This window comes from Chlorocebus sabaeus, chromosome 4 (genome assembly GCF_047675955.1).
Source record: "Chlorocebus sabaeus isolate Y175 chromosome 4, mChlSab1.0.hap1, whole genome shotgun sequence".
Taxonomy (NCBI): Eukaryota; Metazoa; Chordata; class Mammalia; order Primates; family Cercopithecidae; genus Chlorocebus; species Chlorocebus sabaeus.
In genome coordinates this window covers 74,217,169-74,241,061 of record NC_132907.1, presented here as the reverse complement: position 1 = coordinate 74,241,061, position 23,893 = coordinate 74,217,169, and the positions used below count along the sequence as shown (strand labels likewise).

The window sequence follows — 23,893 nt, the reverse complement described above, 5'->3', positions numbered from 1 at the left end:
TCATGACTCCTAAACCTGGTATACCTTTGTCTCTCTTAGTTCTTTGACTTTATCTTATAGAGCAATCCTAAGCTTGTTCACTTCACTGGACCCCCTACTGGTCCTCACACAGTCAAATTCTTCTCTGAGGATATTTCCTCTTACAATTCCTTCTGTAGATGTCTTCAGAGCTCACTCTTTCACTTCCTTAAGGTCTCTGCTTAAATATTACTCCATCTAAGAAGATTCCTCCTGTGACTTAATGTAAAATAGAACAATGACCACCATACTTCTCTACTTTATATGGCATTTTTAAATGACATGCATCACATTACATATTCCATATACACAGCTTTATTTTCTGTCACTATCCCCCTTCCCACTACATTCTAAGTCCCATGCTAGCACTAAGTTTATCTGTTTTTTTTTTCTATGTGATGTGTAGTGTCTGGAATAGTGCTTATACCAAGTTGGCATGCAATAAATATTTTCTGAAAAAGAGAATGAATGAAGTAATGAGAAGAGAATGGGAGAAGAGGAAAATGGTAGAGGTAATAAAAATATAAATGAAAAGGAAACAGAAAGGAATGAAGAATCCTCTGTTGAATTCTTGCACTGATAAATGGTGTTCAGTAAACTGAACATACACATGCAAACAAAATTGGGTAACATTAGAAACTTACCTTAAAGCATAAACAAAATTTAATTAAAACTTGATCAAATACCTTAATATAAGCCCTAAAACTACAAGACTATTAGTAGAGAACATGGGAAGTATTGTCATGGCATTGAATTTGGCAATGATTTTTTGGACATGATATCAAAACAACACAAGAAAAAATAAATAAGTTAGAATCTATCAATATTATTGGTTTTTGTGCACTATCAACAGAATGAAAAGGGAATCCACAGAATGGAAGGAAATATTTGCAAATCCCATATCTGGCAAGGGAGTAATATCCAGAATATATAAGGAATATATAAGAAACTCCTACAACTCAGCAGCAAGAACAACAACAATGAGAACCACAACAACAAAACTGAACAATCCAATTAAGAAATAAATCAAGGACATGAATAGTTTTTTTTAAAGAAGATACAGAAATGGCCAATAAACATGTGGAAAGTTCTTCGATGTCACCAATCATTAGGGAAATAATAACCATGATGAGATACCCTATATTACCCACTAGAATGACTGAAAATCATCAGAAAAAAAGAAAATAATGTGTTGGCATTTTGCTGAAATGTTAGAACCCTTGTACATTGCTGGTTGGAGTATTAATGATGCAGTTCACTTTGGAAAATGATTTAGCAATTCCTTTAAAAAAGGTAGAATTATCTATCATCCAGAAATTCTTCTTCTAGGTATATATTCCAAAGAAATAGAAACAAGTGCTTAAACAGATATTTGTAAACCCATGGTTATAGCAGCATTATTCACAATAACCAGAAAGTGGAAGCAAACCAAGTGTCCATCAACAGATAAATGGATAAACAGAATGTGGTATATATGTACAGGGCACTATTACCCAGCCTTAAACGTGGGAAAATTCTGACACAAGTTATAATATGGATAAACCTTGAAGACATGTTAAGTGAAAGAAGCCAGTCACAAAAATATAAATACAGTATGATTTTAATTATAAGGAACTTAAAGTAGTCAAATTCAGAGAGACAGAAAACAGAATGAGGATGTCAGGGGATGGAGAAGAGAATGGGAAATTAAGGTTTAATGTGTACAGAGTTTCATTTAGAGAAGATGAATGAATTCTGGTGATGGAGATTGGTGATAGCTTCATAACAGGGTAAATGTACATATGGCCATAGATAAAAATGGATAAACTGGTAAATTTTATACTATGTATATGTCACAAGAATAAGAATAAACTCTGTAATATTAGACAAAAATGTGTTAGCAACTTGTGTATGTTATCTAATATTTAGATAATCACAGAATGTACTATAAAATTTCTTCCTTTTGGAGAAGACAAATGGGACCAAGACATCATTTTCACAAGATCCCATGTAAATTACGAAAGGCTGATTTCAAACTAAATGTACCTGGGCTCCAAATTTTGCAATCTTTATTTTTTTCCCTGTATAAAATAAAGAAGGACATTCACAAAATAAATTTCCTGCTTGCAGCTGTCAAATATATGTTGGCTCCTATGTGATTTTAAAGCGATACAAGAAGCATTATCTTATTTGCTAATTTTGAGCCATTCTCAAAAAATGTTATATAATTTGTTATAATAAATTTTGTAAATACATGTAATCAAGAATCTGAGCAGTTGAAATGTTAGAGCATTATGCTTTATCATATATTGACACCAAATTTTAATCATTATCAGTTTTATGAATTGCTTGCATATAAAAGGAATGTATCTGCACATATTAGGGTAGTTTCTTAAAAATAAACGTTTAAAAGATAAATGTGCTTTATGAAAATAAACAATATTCCAAAGCTTATTTGAACATACAAATGTATACTAAAATTAGAATACAGAATTTCTATTCCTAAAAATTGCCAACTGAATAAAGAAGATATGCCAAGGATTAATCTTCTGTGAACCAAGTAATTACTCTGCAATAAAATAAGAATTATTTGCAGAGACACGCCACATATTGATGTAATTAACAAATATTCATACTATTTGCTTTTGTTTATAGTACTTTATTACACCTATTACATCTTAACTTCATTATTAAAACATTTTAAATCATATATAACATTTTAAAAGTGCTTTTAATTAGATAATGTAATTATTTTTGGTTAAAGAGAATGCTAAATTTTTAGCATGGTAATGAATTAAGAAACCCTAGGTTGAAGCTATAGTTCAAAAGACTGAAACATCTAATTCAAATCCAATCAGCCAAATAAATGTTAGAGCATGACTCACATATTATAAATGTCTTTATTCTACTGATCACTCCCAATTATTTATGCAAATCAGTCTCACTCTGAATCTACATTTATCCATACCCACATTGGTACCATGGTTGACCATTTTCATCAGCAGCAGCATCATTATTATAATTGTTGTCATCATCATCATTATCTTCATCATTATCATTTTCAAAATGAACCACTTACCTTGTGTCAAGAACTGTACTAAGTACTTTATGTATTCCTACGAGAAAGAAATTATTATTTCTTCTTTGCTGTCACAGGGAGTTTAAATAGCTTGTTTAAAATTAGGCAGATGGTAAATAGTGGGACTGACATTTTAAACCCTGCTCTCACTGACTTATTGCAATGTCCCCCTCAAAAGCTTCCATTCACTCATTTTCTTGCATAAGTTTGATCCAAGTACAAAACCATCTGTAATCTAGGCTTTTGCAGCCATTTTCTTTATTTGCTATTCTTATTGTGGCAAAAAAAAAAAAAAAAAAAAAAAAAAAAAAAAATTCCTTAACTTATTTTCTAGGCAAAAACAAAAAATTCCACTGTCTGCAAAGGATATATACTTTCCATTTTGGACAGACAATATTTTGATGAGAGTTGTTAGTCATCTTCTTTCCACCTCTTTTGAGTCATTGATCCACATGACTTCCTTCCTGAGTCCAGCTATTTGATTTCACTGGTGTCATGTTTAGTTTTGAGCATGGCAAGCCTCCAGATTAATATCTAACTGCAGGCATGTATTATTCAGCCCATTGCAATGCCTTTCATCTCTACTCCACCTAAAGAGCTTTGGAAGAATATAATAAACATTTTTCTAATTTTCAATTCACTTTGCCTGTTTTGGATTTGACTTCTCACCTTTTTTGATCATTGCAGTTTAATGATAACCCTCTTCCTCTTAAGGTATACTTCTTCTTTACTTTCTTAATTCAGTCACTTTCTGGTTTTCTGATATTTACTAATACCTCTGTCTTTTACAGCAACAATTTAAATGTGGATGGACAACATGTCCATCTATTCACTGTGTGCTTTTTCTTCAGGAATCTATCATGCATTTCCCCCAGCTTTGAAAGTTCTCTATAATGGAAGATGTTCAAATGATAACAATAGTTAACTCTCTTGCAGGTCTTAATACATGCCATTTATCATTCTAAGTGATTTTACATATTACATAAATACACACATACAAACACACACTTATTTAATCTTCAAACACCTCTATGAGGGAGATACCTATTATCCCCCCGTTACAAATGAGATAGCCAAAGCCTCGAGATGATATGTTATTGAATCAAGGTCAAAAAGCTAGGAGAAGCAGAACCAAGGAAGATTATACACACAACAAATCAAAGAATGCCTGGTCCTAAGTCCAACTTATACTATCTCGCTTCACTCAAACCAACGATGTCCAGTGTTGAACTTTTCATCTTTCCGTCTTGGTTTTCTTTTTCATGAAATGTCAATTTTAGGTGTCAACTATGCCAGTTATTTATTTGTTATCTCTGAGCTCCAAGTCCATCTTCTATTCGCTATTCTTTATTACTGAAGGTGGCCTGTGCAGACCTAGTTTCTCAACATCCCCTAACCCTCTTAATTCTTGATAGGCTTTGTCAAATGAAAGCTATAGACAAGGATTGAAATGCAGAAGATGAGCCACAGAGAAGGCTTTAGATGTGGCATATGGGAAGAGGGTCTTCTTTTTGTAGAGCTTCAGCAGCAGGAGACCATAGGCTCCAGCCCCTAGCTTCTTCTGGAACTCTCTGGGTTTGTCTTCCTGAGCCAGCCCAGAGGGACCAGCAACAAGGCAGGGCGAGCTCTCCTGAGAGGTCCAAACACAAAGAGTGCTGAGCTGTGCTCCAAAAGAATAAACACCAGTGTGTGGGCACTGTCCTCAAAATCCTAGATTCTGATTACTCTACTATTCTTTCTTCGGTAACTTCAGTCCTTGGAGTGAAAGCTGTTTCTTGCAACTACTCATTTCTGAGTCAGTTCAGTGTATGGTTTTTACATTGATGGCCACCAATCTCCATGTAATGAATGATCTGCTTTGATTCCCCCTAGCTTGATATATTTAATATAAAGTTTTTTCTATTTCCCTGATACTCTAACAGTGCAACAGCCTCAGAAACAACCTTCATTCCAGCTTCCCGGTCACTATATCAAGCACATCCATTCAAGTATACCTGGATGGTATTTTTAAAATCTATCCCACCACCTAATTTTTTCAGTTGCTGGCTCAGTTAATGCCATTTCTGATCAATCCTGTAGATTGCATCGAGCCTCTAACTGGAGCTTTCCCAACGCTATTGCTGAAGAACACGATCACACTTATTTCCATACATGTAAATAAATAGTAAAATATTTGAGAAACTGGTAATTACCATTGACTCCTCCTAACCCACAGCATATATATATATATCTTCTTAACAAGGAGTGAGAGACCGATTACCACCAGTTAAATCTGATAAATTTCATTCCTGCTGCATGCTCTAACCATATCGGCGTTCTCTTTAAAATTTCCTTTTCCTATTGTTGGCATGCATGTACTATAATCCTTTATGATCTAACAGAAAAGTTCTACTAAAAAAGTTAAGGTTCAGGATTGTCTGTGGTTTTGCAGCACCATATGTCTAGCTTTTGTGTTTTCAAGTCATATTTCACTATGGTCTATAGCAGTGAAGGCTCACACGTTGTTCCGTCTTTGCAAGTCTGCAGGTTTGTAGCACAGTTTAAATACTAAAATGTGCTCATTGAATAATTTAAGGACTTCTAATGATGCTTTTCTTCAGTAATCATGGGTAAAAAGCTGAAGAACAAAATGAGAAAAAGTTTGATATACCTGTTTGAGTTATACACTCTGAAGTTTATATACTCCCCTTAAATAATTGCTCGAAATGAATAACCATTGATGGTGGAAAATGCCAAATCCTTATCCTATCAAAGAACTTTCTTTAAGTAATACTGCTTCTCCTTCAGCTGGGGTTTTGACTACTCAAAGACCTTTGTACCAATACAATGAATTTGTATTTGTCTGTCTTTTTCCCCCCCTTTATTTCCTCTGACAAAAAAAAAAAAAAAAAAAAAAAAAAAGATACATGTGCAGAACATGAAGTTTTGTTATATTGGTATTTGTGTGCCATGGTGGTTTGCTGCACCTATTGAACTAACCTCTAAGTTCTCTCTCCTCATCCCCACCCACCAACAGGCCCTGGTGTCTGTTGTTCTCCTCTCGGGGTCCATGTGCTCCCAATGTTCAACTCCCACTTATGAATCAGAACATGTGTTTGGTATTCTGTTTGTGTGTTAGTTTGTTGAGGATGATGGTTTCCTGCTTCATGCATGTTCCTGAAAAAAACATGATCTCATTCCTTTTTATGGCTGCATAGTATTCCATAATGCATATGTACCTTGTTTTCTTTTTCCAGTCTACCACCGATGGGCATTTGGGTTGGTTCCACATCTCTGTTACTGTAAACAGTGCTGCAATAAACATATGTGTGTATGTGTCTTTATAGCAGAATGATGTATATTCTTCTGGGTATATACCCAGTAATGGGATTGGTAGGTCAAATGGTATTCCAGTTCTAGATCCTTGAGGAATTGTCATAGTGTCTTCCACAAGGGTTACACTGATTTATATTCCCACCAATAGTGTAAAAACGTTATTTCTCCACGACCTCATCAGCACCTATGGTTTCCTGACTTTTTAATAATTGTCATTCTGATTGGCGTGAGATGGTATCTCATTGTGGATTTGATTTGCATTTCTCTGATGATCAGTGATGCTGAGCATTTTTTCATATGTTTGTTGGTCGCATAAATGTCTTCTTTTGAGAAGTGTTTGTTCATATACTTTGCCCACTTTTCGATTTTTTTTCCTTGTAAATATGTTTTAAGTTTTTGTAAATTCTGGATAATAGATCTTTGTCAGATAGGTAGATTGCAAAAATTTTCTCCCATTCTGTAGGTTGCCTGTTCAGGCTGAAGATAGCTTATTTTGCTGTGCAGAAGTTCTTTAGTTTAATTAGATCCCATTTGTCAATTTTGGCTTTTGTTGCAACTGCTTTTGGCATATTTGCCATGAAGTCTTTGCCAAATGTTTATGTCCTGAATGGTATTGTCTAGGTATCCTTCTAGGGTTTTTACGGTTTTGGGTTTTACATTTAAGCCTTTAATGCATCTTTAGTTAATTTTTGAATAAGGAGTAAGGAAGCGGTCCTTTTTCAGCTTTCTGCATGTGGCTAGCCAGTTTTCCCAGCATCATTTACTGAATAGGAGGTCCTTTTCCTATTGCCTGTTTTTATCAGGTTTGTCAAACATCAGATGGTTGTACATGTGTGGTGTTATTTCTGAGGTTTCTGTTCTGCTCCATTGGTCTATATGTCTATTTTGGTACCAGCACCATGCTCTTTTGGTTACTACAGCCTTGTAGTATAATTTGAGGTCAGGTAGCATGATGCCTCCAGCTTTATTCCTTTGCTTAGCATTATCTTGGCTATATGAGGTGTTTTTTGATACCATACGAAATTTAGAATAGTTTTTTCTAATTCCATGAAGAATGTCAATGGTAGTTTGATGGGAATAGCATTGAATCTATAAATTACTTTGGGCACTATGGTCATTTTCATATTGATTCTTCCTATCCATGAGGATGGGATGTTTTTCTATTCATTTGTATCCACTCTTGTTTCCTTGAGCAGTGGTTTGTAGTTCTCTTTGAAGAGGTCCTTCACATCTGTTGTTAGCTGCACTCCTAAGTATTGTATTCTCTTTGAGCAATTGTGAATGGGAGTTCATTCATGATTTGGCTCTCTGCTTGTCTATTATTGGTGTGAAATAATTAACAAAATAAACTGCTAGGTAGACTGATAAAGAAGAGAGAATAATCAAATAAACACATTAAAAATGATAAAGAGGATACCACCACTGAATCCACAGAAATACAAACTACCCTGAGAGAATACCATAAACACCTCCATGTATATAAATTAGAAAATCTAGAAGAAATGGACACAATCCTGGACACATACACCCTACCCAGACTAACCTAGGAAGAAGCTGAATACCTGAATAGACCAATAACAAGTTGTGAAAATGAGGCAGTAATTAATAGCCTAGCAACTAAAAAAAGCCTAGGACCAAGCATATTCACAGCTGAATTCTACCAGAAATACAAAGAATAGCTGATATCAGTCCTTCTGAAATTATTCCAAATAATTGAAAAGGAGGGATGCCTCTAGGCTTTCTACTCCCCAACTCATTTTATGAAGCCAACATTATTCTGATACAAAAGTCGGGAACAGACACAACAAAAAAAGAAAACTTAATGCCAATATCTCTGATGAACACTGATGCCAAAATCCTCAATAAAATATTGGCAAACTGAATCCAGCAGCACATTGAAAAACTTATCCACCATGATCAAGTCAGCTTCATTCCTGGGATGCAAGGCTGGTTCAACATAAACAAATCAATACATGTAATCCATCACATAAATAGAACCAAGGACAAGAACCACATGATTATCTCAACAAATGCAGAACAGGCCTTTGATAAATTCAACATCCCTTCACATTAAAAACTGTCAATAAAGTAGGTACTAATGGAACATATATCAAAATAATAAGAGCTATTTATGACAAACCCACAGTGAATATCACATTGAATGGGCAAAAGCTGGAAGTATTCCCTTTGAAAAACGGTACAAGACAAGGATGACGTCTCTCACCACTACTATTCAACTTTTCAATCCTATTCATAGTATTGGAAATTCTGGCCAGGATAATCACGCAAGAGAAAGAAATAAAGGGTATTGAAACAGGAAGACAGGAAGTCAAGCTGTCTCTGTTTGCAGATGACATAATTTTATCTTTAGAAAACCCCACCATCTCAGCCCCAAAACTCCTTGAAGTGATAAGCAACTTCAGCAAAGTCTCAGGATACAAAATCAATGTGCAAAAATCACAAGTATTTGTTTGACTTTATGTTTTTCAAGACTGTTCTCTACCATGACTCGAACTGTGGGGTTATGCTAGACTAACTCACGGTAACTTAGCCAGAATGGTACTCTAAGCATGGAATACCATACATAACTAAATCCACAAAAAAGACCTCACAACATTCATGTTTATATATGCAAATCAGAGTTGTTGATAAATCAAAAGGTGAGACACTCTGAATAGATATAAGGGCATAATAAGATGGAGTCGTGAATGTTCATGGGTTGAGGCTCAAGAGTGAGCAGAAGTTACAAATGATATTTATTACATATTACATTTGTAGATTTTCCACTTCTATTCTATCTATAACATTCTGAAAATTTGAAGTAAAGTTTAAAAAAAAAAAAAAGTTTTGTAACTTGACCATCTAGATGTAGGGGAAATTTTCTGCAATGCTTAACATTTCCCTGAATACTAGAGTTGATTCAGCTGATCCGGGTTGCTAAGGGGAGATTTTCTTCCTCTGTCATTACCCTTACCTGTATTTCTTCTCCTAAGAGACCAAAAGGCAATTTCAGATTTGCATTTCACCACCATAACTTCAAGCCTGATTGGCTTGTTCCCTCTAGGTTTGTTATCCCTAGTTAAAATAGTCAGATTCTGTTTCAACTTTTTATTTTCATCAGGATGCTTTGAGGGTCTGCAGTTGGTCTGGTTAATAAATTAAATATTGTGATTTTTAAAACACTATATTTTATAATGGAAAATAGAAATATCCAACAGTATAACTGCAAAGCTAAAAAAAAAAAATCTAAAATGAGTAATATGCAGAAGCCTACAGATTCCTCCAACTTATTCAAAAACAATTTTATGTGTACCCAATTACCATCATAGACTTAAATTTGTATTTCATAAACAGGTTAGCATTCAGTGAAATGAGAAATTTACTCTTAATGTTATCCATTACTTACTGCTATATAAGATTTTGTTTTTTCATATTTAACCACATAACCAATAAATTTATGTTCTATTTTAATGCATTCATATTATCCATATTTATTTACATTATGCCTTTATAATGTCTAACTTAGCTAATATGGGTATTACTTTGGTTCTTTCAGTGATGATTTGATTGTATGGTAATTGATTATAGCATGTTATTACATTTGCTTGCCTAAAAAGGTCTCAGAAACTACCTGTCAGATCACATACAATATTATTAAATAAAATCAATGCCAGAAAAATAATTAAATACAATTATAATTCATGGTAGAACTATTTTACTGCATAAACACATTAGTATATCTATGATTGAATATATCAAAATATTTTATTTTAGTATATTGTAGTCAATAAATATGTTATTTTTAATAGAATTTATGTTTACCCTAAAATTTTAAGAATGACAAAATATGATATACTTTTAAATTTTGATGGAGGATAATTGTAAATATATAGATTGCAATTCAAATAATTTGACAAGTTAAATAGAGATTGCAATTCAAATAATTTGACAAGTTAAATAGAACATATTCTCAAGGAATTTATATATAAAATGCATCCTTAGATATTTAATTTGTAATTTATCATGGGGCTTTTGTAAATATTGAGACACTTTTACTTAACCACTTAATGGGAAGTGTGTATATTTCCCACTCTTAAAAATGTATGGGACTCAAAAATTCCAATTATTTAACAAAATGAAAAGTAAGCTAGAACCAGATGATTCTGTAGGAGTTAAAACCTTCTACAATACCTGCTTTATCATTTTGGGAGAGACTGAATATTTAGCATCCTTCCTGGAAGGAATGGACATCTGTTCGTCTTCTAAGTCAATGACTGACAGATGACTGTACATCTGTTTGCATACAAAGAGAGAGATGGCAAGGCAGGGTGTTGTTTCTGCATTTTTTGTTTGTTTGTTTTTCATCACAATTTTCCTTTCTGACACTCCACCTAACGGCAGTATTTTGATAGATCCCAGAATATATTGTCATAATAGGTCAGAGTTATAGTGTTTACTAATTTGATAGGCAATATTCTGAATATTTTAAATACATACACTTTTAAAACTCATCACAAATAACTATTAAACAGCAACCATTCTTATCTTTGTTTTACAAACAAGAAACTGAGGCACAGACATATCAAGGTATTGTTCAAGAGTGCACAGCTAATATGTGAGGGATCCAGAAATTAAATGTAGGCAGTCTAGTTCTGAGATCTTTGCCATTACATACTACTCTGCTTTATCTTTCAAAAGTATAAAATGTGTAGTACTGGAAAAGTTAAGTCTGTCTTTTCATCTCAGAGAAAAATTTCAACTAAAGTAATACTTCTTATGTACTTAATACTAGAAATCTACCAATAAAGGGGGATTCAGCGTCCTACTTTTTATATATTATAGCACATATTAAATAGAATTTGAACAGATGCCAATATTTCTACAACAGAGTTTCCAAATGAAATATGTATTGGTCATTTGATCAGGATGTAGATGTAGATAGCTACATTCCTACGTTCTTCCATGATTCTAAGCATTTTCCTCTTTCTAGCTAGAATTTGCACTATATGAATACAGTGTTCTAGACAATAAATCAAAATATGTCAAGACAAATAATTATCTTTATAAATATAAAAAATAAAAACTGTCCGTTAGTTCTAATTTTAAGTGTTCTATGAATGCATACAAGAATCTCAGTCTTCAAAATACCCTTGACATGACAATAACGACTCAAGAAGTTATAGTTGGAAGAAACAGAAAGTTTCCTTGCACAAATACTACTCCACAGTGGCAGTGATCACAATTTTGTCCTAGGGCACACAGCCAATCTTGCTATTTGCTGCTGCAGAGTCCTGAAATTTTGGCATGGCATTTATTTCTGGGAACGATTAAAGTCAGAATACTGTATGACTGTTTAGAGAACAATATGTGTTACATGTAAGGTAAAAGTATAAAGGGGATAATACCACGTACCATTAGAAACACAGCATTTGACTTCTAGGACAGAATGACTAGAATTATAGGCATAAGCTCTGGTATAGTTTGGCTCTGTGTCCCCACTCAAATTTCACTTTGAATTATAATAATCCTCATGTGTCAAGGGCAGGAACAGGTGGAGATATTTGAATTACGGGGGTGGTTTCCCCTATGCTGCTTTCATGATAGTCCTCACGAGATCAATGGTTTTACAAAGGGCTTCCCCCTTAAATTGGCACTCATTCCCTCTCCTACTGCCCTGTGAAGAGGTGCTTGCCACCCCGATGTAAGTTTCCTGAAGCCTCCCCAGCCATGTGGAACTGTTAATCAATTATATCTCTTTTATTTAAAAAAAAATTATCCAGTCTTGAGTAATTTCTTCATAGCAGGGTGACAGGGACTAATAGAGTAAATTGTTACTGAGTAGTGGGGCACTGGTGGAAATATACCCGTAAATGTGGAAGTGACTTTGGAACTGGGTAACAGGCAGAGATTGGAACAGTTTGGAGGGCAAATAAAAACAGAAAGCTGTGGGAAAGCTTGGAACTTCTTAGAGACTTGTTGAATAGCTTAGTCCAAAATGCTGATAGTGATATGGACAGTGAAGTTCAGGCTGAAGTGCTGAAGTGATCTCAGATGAAGATGAGGAACTTTTTGGGAATTGGAGGAAAGGTCACCCTTCCTATGCTTTAGCAAAGAGGCTGGCAGCATCTTGGCCCTGCCCTGGGTATCTGTGGAACTTTGAACATAAGAGAGATGATTTAGGGTATCTGGCAGAAGAAATTTCTAAGCAGCAAAGCATTCAAGAGGTGATAGAGAATAAAAGTTTGAAAAGTTGGCAGCCTGATGGCAGTAGAAAAAAGAAACCCATTTGTTTTAAAAGAAACGCAAGCCTGCTGCAGAGATTTGCATAAATAACAAGGATCCAAAGGCTAATCACCAAGACTATGGGGAAAAATGTCTCCAGGGCATGTCAGAGGCCTTTGGAGCACCCCCACCAATCACAGACCTCGAGGCTTAATAGGAAAAAGTGATTTCCTGGGTCTGGCCCAGGGACCCTCTGCTGTGTGCAGCCCAGGGACTTGGTGCCCTGTGACTCAGTTGCTCCAACTGTGGCTAAAAGGGGTCAAGGTACAGCCCAGGTCATTTCTTCAGAGAGGACAAGCCTCAAGCCTTGACAGCTTCCACATGGTGTTGGTCCTGAGGATACACAGAAGACAATAATTGAGGTTTGGGAACCTTCTCTTGGATTTCAGAGGATTCAGGGAAACACCTGGATGTCCAGGAAGAAGTGTGCTGCAGGGGCAGAGCCCTCATGAAAAAACTTTGCTAGGGGAATGCAGAAGGGAAATGTGGGGTTGACACTCCACACAGAGTCCCCCACTGGGGCACTACCCAGTGGAGCTATGTGAAGAGGTCCATTGTCCTCCAGACCTTAGAATGGGAGATCCAACAACAGCTTGCACTGTGCATCTGGAAAACCCACAGACACTCAATGCCAGCCGTAAAAGTAGCTGGGATGGGAGCTTTACCCTGAAAAGCCACAGGGGCAGAGCTGCCCAAGGCCATGGAAACCCACCTCTTGCATCAATGTGACCTGGATGTACGACATGGAGTCAAAGGATAATATTTTGGAAGTTTAAGGTTTAATGACTGCCCTATCCTGTAGCCCCTTTGTTTTGGCCAATTCCTTTCATCTGGAATGGGTGTATTTAGCCAATGCCTGTACCCCTATAGTATCTAGGAAGGAACTAACTTGCTTTTGATTTTACAGGCTCATAGGTGAAAGGGACTTGCCTTGTCTTGCCTCAGATGAGATTTTGGACTTGGGTTTTGGGTTAATTCTGGAATGAGTTAAGACTTTGCAAGACTGTTGAGAAGGCATGACTGTTTTGAAATGTGAGGACATGAGATTTGGGAGGGTCTAGAGGCGAAATGATATGGTTTGGCTGTTTCCCCACCCAAATCTCATCTTGAAGTGTAATCCCCATAATCCTTACATGTCATGAGAATAACCTGATGGGAGGTAACTGAATCATGGGGGTGGTTTCTCCCATGCTGTTCTTATGAAAGTGAGTGAATTCTCACGAGATCTGATGGTTTAATAAGTGTCTGGCATCTCCCCTGCTGGCATTCATTGTCTCTGCGGCTACCTTGTGATGAAGGTGCCTTCCTCCCCTTTGCCTTCTGCTATGATTGTCGGTTTCCTGAGGCCTCCCCGGCCATATGGAACTGTGAATCAAGTAAAACTCTTTCCTTTATAAATTGCCCAGTCTTGGGTATTTCTTCATAGTAGCATCAGGAAGGATTAATACAAGGTTAAAGGGAACAAACACTGTGTTCTTAAAAAACGATGTCAAATATTTCATTAAATCCAAAAATTATTTTAGACATACAGACCCTTTTGAATCTAGTTAGGGGAACACATTATCCTTCTTGTACTTTTCAGTTAATGATAAGAATCAAAGACATGAAATCTATCTTTAGAAAACATCAGACTTTGAGGACTAGTGATAGAACACCCAGCTTCAAATCAGCAATCAGAATAAAATTGCTGGGTCTTTTGCTTACAAACTATGTGAGTTTCAAAACAGGGGGATTGAATACATATCATCATTAAGTGGATATTAAATCTTCCCAAGTCTTGGCCAAGTGTCATGGCTCACACCTGTAATCCCAACACTTTGGGTAGTCAAGGCAGGCAGATCTCTTGAGCTCAGGAGTTCGAGACCAGCCTTGGAAACATAATGAAACCTTATGTCTACAAAAAGGTACAAAATTTGCTAAGCTTGGTGATGTGTGTCCATAGTCTCAGGTACTGAGGAGGCTGAGGTAAAGGATAGTTTGGGCCTGGGGAGGATGAGGCTGCAGCAAGCTGCGATTGGGCCACTGGACTCCAGCCTGGGCAACATAGTGAGAGCCCATTTCAAACAAAAAGAAGACAATTTTTAAAAATAGCTAAAGGGACAGAAAACTTCCCAAGTCACATGCCAAAAGGATAAAAGTTCCTTTTGTGACATGTCATGAAATATTCTGCATCCCACAATCCCATGACATGTAATTAAAATGATTGTAAACTACAATACAGATGCAGGTGATTCTTATTTGTAGTTTTACAAATTGAAAAAGAAATTACTAATGGTTACAAGGGCCTTATTCAACTAAAAAGTCACTCTGTTTTCATAATTTGAAATAGAAGTTTTTATTTTCATTGTTTTCCTGTAACCTAATGGTATTATCTTCTTAAGGTTACTGTAAGAAAGTATCACAGAGTGACTTAAAACAACAGACATTTGTTGTCTCATAGTTCTGGAATCCAGAACTGTGAAACTAAGTATCAGTAGAGCAATACTTTTTCTAAAACCTGCAGCTGAGAAATCCCCTTGCCTATTGTAGCTTCTGGTGTTTGCCACCAATCCCGGGCATTCTTTGGCTAATAGATGCATTACTCCAATCTCTACTTCTGTCCTCCTATAGCCATCTTCTCCCTGTGTGCCTGTATTCACATTTTCTCTTCTTCTTCTAAGGACATGAATCACATTGGATCTGAAAACACTCTGATAATGTCACCTTAAATTGATTACATTTGCAAAGATCCCATTTCAAAATAAGGTCACATTCATATTTATGGATGGTTAGGACTTCAAGGTAACTTTTTGCCAGACACGGTTCAATTGATGACATTAGTGAAGGCAAAATAGGATAGCATATGAGCATGAGCATGGGGTATTACTAAATGTAAAGAGTAAAGGTTGTTTTTTTTTTGTTTTTGTTTTTTTTTGGTCAATGCAGCATTTTAGTACTTTGTACCTGGATAAGTCCACACTTATCACTTGAATCAAAACACATAAATAGCTACATATAACAAACAATATCTATAAACCAGTATTATATGATAAAATATATAATATATGAATAAAAGAATATTACTTATTTCTGCTATAGAAAATAATATAATCTGTTACACAAGTAAAATGCCCAGATCAAGTAGAACTTGATTTTTGCCAGTATATTTGCTATTATTTCACTAGGAAGAAGAGACAGAGAAGCACATTCCACAACAGAGGAAAAGTGCAGAAAATAAGATACTCAAAGAGTGTTTGGGGGACAATTAAACTGCTTGCTTGAGTCAAAAATATCTGTGAAAGCAATCATTGGGAAAACATTCAGGCAAGGTAGCAGCAATCCAGTGACATTATAAAAATTTGAAATTGATTCCAGAACAGGAAGAAGTCATTACAGGCACTACCACAGGACAGTAGGATGATACTAAAATATTCTCAAAGCATTAGGTATTAATGTGGACTAGGATTTAAAAATCAGGGACAGAAAGTACAATAGGCTTGTACTGCATTAATCTAATTATATATGCTTCTGGTGATAGCATATGCTGACAAACTGCTGTACTTTCCTGGAGTACCACAGTGAATTTGTAAAGTGGAGCATTCCAGGATACATTATTAAGGAAAATATAGGCACACCTGTAAAAAATTTAATAGTCTATAACTTTTAGATTATTTAGAATCATTTTGTTAATGAACAGAACTATCCGTTTCTTTTGTTTTTGCCTACGGGTGCTAAGAAATTCATTGAAATACATAACCATGAACTGAAAAAGATTGGGAATCTTTAGCTTATTAATCAGAGAATGAAATTTTGCCCCTCAGAGTTGCTCCGTAGCTTTGTATAGTTCTATATACACTTCCGTATTTTGTTATCTTGTCATTTAGATCATTTTTATTAAAAATCGGTTTGTTGATATTGTACTGGTATAAAAATTAGTCAATCTCTTCTTTAATTTTTTTCTAGTGTTATTGGAGGCAAAAACTAGAGAAATAACATTTTGCCCAAATGAAATAATATTTTACTCTTAATGAATTTTACTCTCCCACATTCAGGGTTTATTTTTATTTTTTATTTTTGAATTTTGCTAAGATCATTTTCAGAATTATTGTTACAACTTTTATATTTTAGCTTTTACCATTAGCTTTAATATTTTACTTTAATGTGCATACTACATATTTTTATCTGATCTATTTGATTCCTGAGTCAACTGCAAAACACATACCTACATTAATAATAAAATTGAGAGAGACTGGGAATTTCTTGCAAAATGGCAGCATAGAAGCAAACTAGCTTCATTCCCATTCAGAAGAAAACAAAACAAAACAAAACCAACATTATAGCACTGAGGTTATCACCAGAAACATCCTAGAACTCAAATATGAGAATGAGACAGCACTTAGTACCACAGAGAAGTAAAACAAAAAAGAAAAAGACTGAGCAGAGACTAAAAGAATTGGACTTCCATGTCTTTGATGGTGCTCTCCCCAATCTGCCTGGCACCAAGTCTGTGAAAAATGTTCCTCCTACTCATGGTTTCTGTTCCGGGAATAATGTGATGGAGATGAACAATCAGCCTCCCCAACCTCTTGGGTTGCCCAGAGGAGACCTATCCATGTTTGAATTTGTGGGAAGCATCACAAGTGTTTAAAAGGATAAATATATCTGAGCACAACCAGAAATCAGGGGGTCAGTGACTCTTCCATCCCCAGCTATGGAAACCAGCTGTAACTGCCCTGTAACTCAGCCAAAGGAGACAAAAAATCATGGTGGTTGCTCCATAGCATCACACTTGAGGAGGTATGTTCCATAGTTCCCCTGAAAAAAACACCAGCCAGCTTTACAACACTGCCAATATATTCCCTTTGGGACTTCCCCTGAAAAGGGACAGGCAGTGTTTTGATAGTTTACTACATCCAAAGCAAATCTGGGCTTGAAGCACCACTGAGTGGCAAAAAGGAGGCAGTGACCCAGTAGAGGAAAAAAGAGAGAGAGAGAGAGAGAGAGAGAGAGAGAGAGAGAGATTTAACAGGTAAATTATAAAGAATCTCTAAGCAAATGTATCCAATAAAAAACAAAACAAGCCAGACAGAGAGGACTGGACAAAGAACTAATCCTCAATGCACAGGCATAGACATACTTCCAGAATAAACAACAATAATAGAGAACCATGACTTCCCAAAATGGAAAAATAAGAAACCAGGTATTGACCCTAATAAGATGGTAATATGTGAGTGTTCTGACCAATAATTTAAAATACCTGTTTTAAGAAAACTCTATTATTGCCAAAATCACAGTACGTAAGAGTAGAATATATCAAGCAGAGCAAATAATCAGTGAGCTCAATGATAGGCTACTAGAAAACATAGAGGAGAAAAAGAGAAAAAGAATGAGAGGGAAGAAATAGAACCTGCAAATAGAGAAAATTATCTGAAAAGACAAATCTAAGAATTATTAATGTTCAAGAGGGAACTGAGCAATAGTGAGGGAAAGAAAGAAAGAAAGAATCATAGAAAACTTCTCAAAACTTGAGAAATATATACACATTCAGGTACAGAAAGGTCAGAGAACATCGAACAGATCTAGCCCAACTAAAATAATCTCAAAGCACGTAATAACCAAACTCTGCAAAATAAAGGACAAAGAGAGGATTCTAAAATCAGCAAGAGAAAAGAAGCAAATAACATATAAAGGAGCTCCAATTTAACAATTCATCTAAAAATGGACTTCTCATCAGAAACCACACAGGCCAGAAAGAAGTGAATGACATTTTAAAAATGTTTTAAGGAAAAAAATTGTGCTACACAAAAATACTGTATTCAGCAATTCTGTCCTTCAAATATGAAGGAGAGAGAATTTTTTTCCCAGACAAACAATACCTGAGAGAATTAATGAACCACAGGACTTATTTTACAGGAAATGTTAAAGGCAATTCTTGAATCTAAGAGAAAAATACACTAATGTGCAAAAAGAAAATATTTGAAGGGTATAAATCCCACTGACAAAATTAAGTGCACAAAAAAATCCAAAATATTCTAATACCATAATTATAATGTGTAATTCACTAATAACTGTAGAATGAAGCCCAAAAGAGAAACCTATTAAAAATAAGAATAGCCACAGTAACCTGTTACGAGGTAGGCAATATGAAAATATGTAAATTGAGAAACAAAAAATCAAAAGGGGGGAGCTAAAGAGGGGAGCTACAATGTAGAGGGTTTTATTTTCTTTATTTCTTTTTGTTCTTTGTTCCTATTCTTTTCTTTGTGATCGAGGTCATCATTTCTCTAAAATAAATTGTTTAAGTTGTTTTTATAAGTTCATGTTACCAATAATGCATAAAATTATAAAAGACTCACTAAAAAAAGCAATAAACTAAAATACTTTACCAGAAAAAAATACTTAACTACAAAGAAAAACCAGTAAGAAAGGGAGGAAGGAAGAACAGAGCTGCAAAACAACCAGAAAACAAGCAACAGAATGGCAATAACACGTCCTTTTTATCAATAACACTGAATATTGATGGACTCAATTATCCAGTTAAAACACATAGAGTGGCTAAATGAATACAGGGACAAGAACCCACTTAACCTATAAATGCATACATATACTGAAGGTAAGAGTGTTAAAACAGATACTACATGCAGCTGGAAATCGAAAATGAGCAGGAGGAACTATACACAGAACGTAAAATGACAAAATGTTAAAGATCATACCAAGAGACAAAGAAAGTCACTATATAATAATAAAAGATCAGTTCAGCAAGAGGATACATCAATTGTAAATACGCACCCAACATTGGAACACCCAAGTATAGGCAACAAACAATAGATCTAAAGGGAGAGATAGGCTGCAATATTATAGTAGTAAGGGACTTCAACATCCCACTCTCAGTAATGGACCATTCATTCAGAAAGAAAATCAATAAAGAAACATCAGAATTAAACTACACACTAGACCAAAGAGGCTTAACTCACATTTACAAAACATTTCACGCAACTTCTGCAGAATACACACTGTTTCCATCATCACATGGAACAATCTTCAAAATAGACTGTATCTTAGGTGACAAATCAAATCTGAACAAATTGAAAAAACAAGAAATCATATAATCTTTTATGGCAACAATGAAACAAAACTAGAAATCAATAACAAAAGGAAACTAAGAAACTACACAAACACACAGAAATTAAACAACATGCTCCTGAATGACCAACATGTCAATGAAGAAATTAAAAAGAAAATTTAAACAATTGAAAATGTAAATACAACACAGCAAAATCCATGGGATATGGCAAAAGCAGTACTAAGAGGGAAGTTGATAACAATAAACATCTATATCAAAAAAATGTAAAGACTTAAATAAACAAGTGACACACATTAAGGACTTAGAAAAGCAAGAACAAACCAAACGCAGAATTAATAGAGGGGATGAAACAATAAAGATTAGAGCAGAGATAAATAACAGTGAGACTAAAAATAATACAGAAGATTAACAAAATGAAGTTGATTTTAAGAAAGATAACAACATCAACAAAACTTTCAACTAGACAAACTATAAAAAAGAAGACCCAAAGAAAATAATTCAGAAACGAAAAATGAGTTATAGCAACTTATACCACAGAAATGCAAAAAATCATTAGAGACTATTATGAACAACTATATGCCGACAAATTGGAAAATCTAGAAAAAAAAACTGAAAAGTTCCTGGACACATATAACCTACCAAGGATAAACCACGAAGAAACAGAAAATCTTAACAAACCAAAAATGAGTAGTGAGATTGATGCTATAATGAAGTCTTCCATTAAAGAAATCCCAAAACCTAATGAATTCACCGATGAATTCTACCAAACATTTAAATAATTCCGTTTCTATTCAAAGCCTTCAAAAAAATTAAAGTTTAGAACATTTCCAAAGTTATTCAATGAGGTTAGTATTAACCTGACATCAAAACCAGACAAAGATACAAGAAAAAAGAAAACTATAGGTTAATATTACTGATGAATACATATGTCAAAATTCTCAATAAAATATGATGTAATATTTTACAACCCATTAAAATATCATTTACCATAATCAAGTAGGGTTCATCCCAGGATAAATACATGTATACATCCCACTATGCAAGAATGATTTAACAAACAAAAATCTATAAAAATGATACATCACATTAATACAACAATGAACAAAATCTATATGATATCAATAGGTGCTAAAAAAGCATTAGACAAAATTCAACATTCCTTTAATGATAAAAAACTCTCAACAAACTTGGTGTAGAAGGAATGTATCTCAGAATAATAAAGGTCATATAGGAGAACCCCACAACTAACATCACACTGAACAGGGGAAAACTGAAATTTCTTTCTCCAAGATCTAAAACAAGGATGCCCATTATCTCCACTTTTATTCAATGTAATACTGGAATTCCCAGCTAGAACAATTTTTTAAGCAAGAAACAAAAATGAAGGGCATCTATTGAAAATAAATAAGACAAATTATCCTTGTGCACAGGCAACATGCTAATATAGGAAGAAAAAAAAACAAAAACTAAAGACTACTCAAAACTGTCAGAACTATTATACAAATTCAGTAAATCTACAGAATATAAAGTCAACATAAAAGAGCAGTAACTTTTACATAAGCCAACATGGAACAATGTGAAAAAAATCAAAAAAGTAATCCCACTTACAAATAATATAAAATATGTAGAAATAAATTTAGCCAAAGAAGTGAAAAGATCTATAAAAGGAAAATTATAAAACACCAATGAAAGAAATTGAAAAGAACATAAAAAATATTCCAAACTCATGTATAGGAAAATAAATATTGTTAAAATGACAATAATACCTGTATTAGTCCATTTTCATGCGGCTCATAAAGACATACCAGAGACTGGGAAATTTACAAAAGAAAGAGGTTTAAGGGACTTACAGTTCCATATGGCCAAAGAAACTCACAATCATGGTAGAAGGTGAAAGGCACGTCTTACATGGCAGCAGGGAAGAAAAGGAACTTGTGCAGGAAAACTGTTGTTTTTAAAACAACCAGATCCCGTGAGACCTATTCACCATCATGAGAATAGCACGGGAAAGGCCCATCCTATGATCCAATTATCTCCCCTACAGGTTCCTCCCACAACATGTGAAAACTATAGGAGCTACAAGATGAGATTTGGGTGGGGACACAGAGCCAAAACATATCAATACCTAAAGCAATTTACAGATTTAATGCAATAATTACATAAGCAAATAGAAATAACAATCCTAAAATTTATATTTAACTACGAAAGACCCTGAATAGTCAAAGCAATCCTGAGCAAAATGAACAAACTGGAGGAATCACACTACCTGACTTTAAAATATAGTGTAAACCTATAGTAATGAAAGCACCATTGTACAGGCATGAAAACAAACACCAACTGAATGGAATAGAGAAATTAAATATCCATGCATTTAAAGTCAACTTATTTTCAACAAAGACACCAACTGTATTAGTGTATTACACTGCTATCAAGACACTACCCAATGCTGAGTAAATTATAAAGAAAAGAGGTTTAATTGACTCACAGTTCTGCATGGCTGGGAAGGCCTCGGGCACTTATAACCATAGCAGAAGGTGAAACAGGCATTTTTTACATGGCAACAAGCAAAAGAGAAAGTGTGTGAGTGAGAGACTGTCAAACATTTATAAAACCATCAGATCTTGTGAGAAATCCTACCATCACTATCATGAGACCAACATGGGTGAACCACCCCCATGATTCAATTGCCTTTCCCGAGGTCCATCCCTCACACATTGGGATTATGGGGATCACAAACATGTGGGGATTATGGGGATTACAATTCAAGATGAGATTTGTGTGGGGACACAGAGCCAAACCATATCACCAACAATATACAATCAGGAGAGGACAGTCTCTTCAATCAACAGTAGTGGAAAAACTGGATTACCATCTGCAAAACACTAAATGTAGACTCTGATTGCTCACTATATTTTTTAAAAAATGTAAAAAAGATTTAAAGACTTAAACCTGAGACTGGAAACTATGAAACTACTAGAAGAAAGTATTGCAGAAACGCACTACAGTATTGGTCTGAGCAAAGATATTTTTGTGTAAAATCCCAAAAGCACAGGGCACAAAACCAAAAGTAGGCAAATGGGATTACATCAAGGCAAAATGCTTCTGCACAGCCAAAGAAATAACCAAGAATGTGAAGAGACAACTCAGAAAATGGGAAACAATATAAGCAAACTACTCATCTGACAGGGGACTAATAACCAGAATATATAAAGAATATATAAAGCTCAAACACTTCAATAGCAGTAAAGAAAAAACACAAAATCCCCACAAAGAATCTGACTAAAAATTGGGCAAAAGCTCTTAAGAGACATTTCACAAAAGAAGTTATACAAGTGGCAACAGGAATATGAGAAAGTGCTCAACATCACTAATCACCAGGGAAATGCAAATCAAAACCACAATGAGACATTATCCCATTTCAGTTAAAAACACTTCATTAAAAAGAAGGTAAGAACAAGAACATGGTGGTGAAGCTGTGAAGAAAGGGGAATGTGTGCATACTGTTGGTAGAAATGTAAATGAGTACAACCATTATGAAAAACAGTATGTAACTGACATACAAATACTAAATGTAGGATTATCATATGATCTAGCAATTTCACTACTGGGGTTATATCCAAAAGAAAGGAAACCAATGTATCAAAAAGATATGTGAACTCTCATGCTTATTGTAGCACTATTCAAAATAGCCAAAACATGGAATTACCCTGTGTTTATCAATGGGTGAATGGATAAAGAAAATATGGTTCTATACACAGTAGCCTATTATTCAGACATAAAATAGTGAAATCCTGTCATTTGCAGAAACATGAATGAAACTGGAGGTCTTTATGTTAAGTGAAATAAGCTAACCACAGAAAGATAGATGTGGTCACTCATATGTGGGAGCTTAAAAAGTTGATCTCTTGAATATAATCAGTTGTCAGGTTATCATGGTTATCAGAGTCTGGGAAAATTGGCACAGGGAGATAAAAAGAGGTTGACCAATGAGTGCAAATATATAGTTAGATAAAAGAAATAAGTCCTAATGATGGATAGATCAGTAAGATGACAATCACTGAAATATACAATAGTCTATTGTGTATATATATATTTTTTTAATTTATTTATTATTATTAAACTTCAAGTTGTAGGGTACATGTGCACAACGTGCAGGT

General features: G+C 34.8%; 1 protein-coding gene across 1 annotated transcript in view; it reads right to left on the bottom strand.

The window, feature by feature from the left end:
- The window catches only part of CDH18 (cadherin 18), a 1,112,094-nt gene that overhangs the window by 721,411 nt on the left and 366,790 nt on the right, over positions 1-23,893 (bottom strand). The window lies entirely within an intron of this gene.